We start from the raw sequence: 4,320 nt of genomic DNA, 5'->3' as shown, positions 1-4,320 counted from the left end.
CTCTGTGTTTTACATATATACTGATTACTGACTGTATGGGCCCCCTGGGTAATATGGTTTATACACACCCCCTGATTATATGGGCCCTGGCTATTATGGTTTATACACACACACTGATTATATGGGCCCTGGGTAATATGGCTTATATACACACTGCTTACTGACTGTATGGACCCTGGGTAATATGGTTTATATATATATATATATATATATATATATACACACACACTGATTAAATGGGCCCTGGGTAATATGGTTTATACACACACGCGCACACACACACACACACTCTGATTACATGGGCCCTGGGTAATATGGTTTATATACACACTGCTTACTGACTGTATGGACTCTGGGTTATATGGTTTATGCACACACGCACCGATTAGATGGGCCCAGGGTAATATGGTTGATATACACACTACTTACTGACCATATGGGCCACAGGGTAATATGGTTTATATACACACTGCTTACTGTCTGTATGGGCCACAGGGTAATATGGTTTATATGCACACTGCTTACTGACTGTATGGGCCGCAAGGTAATGTGGTTTATATACACACTGCTTACTGACCATATGGGCCACAGGGTAATATGGTTTATATACACACTGCTTACTGTCTGTATGTTCCCCAGGGTAATATGGTTTATATACACACTGCCTACTGACTGTATGGGCCGCAGGGTAATATGGTTTATATACACACTGCTTACTGTCTGTATGTGCCCCAGGGTAATATGGTTTATATACACACTGCTTACTGACTGTATGGGCCTGGGGTAATATGGTTTATATACACACTGCTTACTGACCATATGGGCCACAGGGTAATATGGTTTGTATACACATTGCTTACTGACTGTATGGGCCGCAGGGTAATACGGTTTGTATACACACTGCTTACTGTCTGTATGGGCCACAGGGTAATATGGTTTGTATACACACTGCTTACTGTCTGTATGGGCCACAGGGTAATATGGTTTATATACACACTGCTTACTGTCTGTATGGGCCGCAGGGTAATATGGTTTATATACACACTGCTTACTGACTGTATGGACCACAGGGTAATGTGGTTTGTATACACACTGCTTACTGTCTGTATGGGCCGCAGGGTAATATGGTTTGTATACACACTGCTTACTGTCTGTATGGGCCACAGGGTAATATGGTTTGTATACACACTGCTTACTGTCTGTATGGGCCGCAGGGTAATATGATTTATATACACACTGCTTACTGACCGTATGGGCCCGGGGTAATATGGTTTATATACACACTGTCTACTGACTGTATGGGCCGCAGGGTAATATGGTTTATATACATACTGCCTACTGACTGTATGGGCCGCAGGGTAATATGGTTTATATACACACTGTCTACTGACTGTATGTGCCCCAGGGTAATATGGTTTATATACACACTGCCTACTGACTGTATGGGCCGCAGGGTAATATGATTTATATACACACTGCTTACTGACCGTATGGGCCCGGGGTAATATGGTTTATATACACACTGTCTACTGATTGTATGGGCCGCAGGGTAATATGGTTTATATACACACTGCCTACTGACTGTATGGGCCGCAGGGTAATATGGTTTATATACACACTGCCTACTGACTGTATGGGCCGCAGGGTACTATGGTTTATATACACACTGCTTACTGTCTGTATGTGCCCCAGGGTAATATGGTTAATATACACACTGCTTACTGTCTGTATGTGCCCCAGGGTAATATGGTTTATATACACACTGCTTACTGAACATATGGGCCACAGGATAATATGGTTTGTATACACATTGCTTACTGACTGTATGGGCCGCAGGGTAATACGGTTTGTATACACACTGCTTACTGTCTGTATGGGCCGCAGGGTAATACGGTTTGTATACACACTGCTTACTGACTGTATGGACCACAGGGTAATATGGTTTGTATACACACTGCTTACTGTCTGGATGGGCCGCAGGGTAATATGGTTTGTATACACACTGCTTACTGTCTGTATGGGCCATAGGGTAATATGGTTTATATACACACTGCTTACTGACTGTATGGGCCACAGGGTAATATGGTTTATACACACTGCTTACTGACCTTATGGTAAATGGTTTATATACACTTTGCGTACTGACCTTATGGGCCACAGGGTAATATGGTTTATACACACTGCTTACTGACCATATGGGCCCGGGGTAATATGGTTTATATACACTCTGCTTACTGACCTTATGGGCCACAGGGTAATATGGTTTATATATACACACTGCTTACTGACCTTATGGTATATGGTTTATATACACTCTGCTTATAGACCTATGGGCCGGGGTAATAGGATTTATGCACGCTCTGCTCACCAACACACAAGATATTTATGGGATGTGCAGAGTTTTCTCATTAAAAATAATGGAAAGAAAAAGATTGAGTCAAACTAAACTGGGAACTCAATATTTCTCTACATTTTACAGTCTGCCCTCCCTTCCCTCATTGTACAGCTCGGCAGAATATGATGCTGCTTTAAAAGTACTAAATAATACTGACTGTATGGGCCCTGGGTAATATGGTTTATATACACACTGCTAACCGACCGTATGGGCTGCAGGGTAATATGGTTTATATACACACTATTTACATGGGCCCTGTGTAATATGGTTTATATACACACTATTTACATGGGCCCTGTGTAATGTGGTTATATACACTGCTTACTATCTGTATGGGCCTCAGGGTAATATGGTTTATATACACACTATTTACATGGGCCCTGTGTAATATGGTTTATATACACACTATTTACATGGGCCCTGTGTAATATGGTTTATATACACACTATTTACATGGGCCCTGTGTAATGTGGTTATATACACTGCTTACTATCTGTATGGGCCTCAGGGTAATATGGTTTATATACACACTATTTACATGGGCCCTGTGTAATATGGTTTATATACACACTATTTACATGGGCCCTGTGTAATATGGTTTATATACACACTATTTACATGGGCCCTGTGTAATATGGTTTATATACACACTATTTACATGGGCCCTGTGTAATATGGTTTATATACACACTATTTACATGGGCCCTGTGTAATATGGTTTATATACACACTATTTACATGGGCCCTGTGTAATATGGTTTATATACACACTATTTACATGGGCCCTGTGTAATGTGGTTTATATACACTGCTTACTATCTGTATGGGCCTCAGGGTAATATGGTTTATATACACACACTATTTACATGGGCCCTGTGTAATATGGTTTATATACACTGCTTACTATCTGTATGGGCCTCAGGGTAATATGGTTTATATACACTGCTTACTATCTGTATGGGCCTCAGGGTAATAGGATTTATACACACACTATTTACATGGGCCCTGTGTAATATGGTTTATATATACACACTGCTTGCTGACTGTATAGGACCCAGGATAATATGGTTTATATACACTCTACTTAGTGTCTGAATGGGCCTGGGGTAATACGGTTCATATACACACTGCTTACTGACTGTATGGGCCTGGGGTAATACGGTTTATATACACTCTGCTAACTGACCTATGGGCCTGGGATAATATTAGAATTTAAGCACGCTCTGCTCACCAACACAAGATATTTATGTGATGTGCAGAGTATTCCCATTAAAAATAATGGGAAAAAAAAGATTGAGTCAAACTAAACAGGGAGGTCAACCTTTCTCAACATTGTACAGTCTGCCCTCCCTTCCCTCGTTGTACAGCTGCTGTTTTATAAGTATTAAATAATAACCAAGATGAGAATATTACAATATTAACATTAAAGTTTTTTTTAGTCTCAAATTTGCAATTCTGTATTATAATTCCAATGGTTTTGAGCACTAAATGTGCTCAAGAGAAATACTTCAATAAGGGAAACCACAGTGAATGTGTTATCTGCATTCTAATTCTTAGAGCAAAGTTCAAAGTCTCTGTACATTAGAATCTGGCCAGGCATTGGAAAATGATAAACAATCAAGAAAGAATTGGGAGGCGTTTAATGGGCCAAAGAATCCGAAAACATGGGACACGCGGAGCATTCTAGCACTGAATCAGGGGACTCAAAGGGATCAATACAGATTCCCAGATAGGATTAGGCAGGGTATTCAGCAGTTCAACATACCTCCGAAATTCTAACTGTACAAGAGGGACCCTTTGATTTTAGGTGTATCGGTGTGGCCTGGGGCAGGGATGTCCTGAGAAATTTAAGGTGACTTACTGAAAACAATTTATAGAACGAAAATGTAAACTTTTAACAAGAACAATGTATCTTATTTACACAG

This window comes from Pelobates fuscus, chromosome 10, assembly GCF_036172605.1.
Source record: "Pelobates fuscus isolate aPelFus1 chromosome 10, aPelFus1.pri, whole genome shotgun sequence".
Classification (NCBI taxonomy): Eukaryota; Metazoa; Chordata; class Amphibia; order Anura; family Pelobatidae; genus Pelobates; species Pelobates fuscus.
This window is presented reverse-complemented; position numbering follows the sequence as displayed.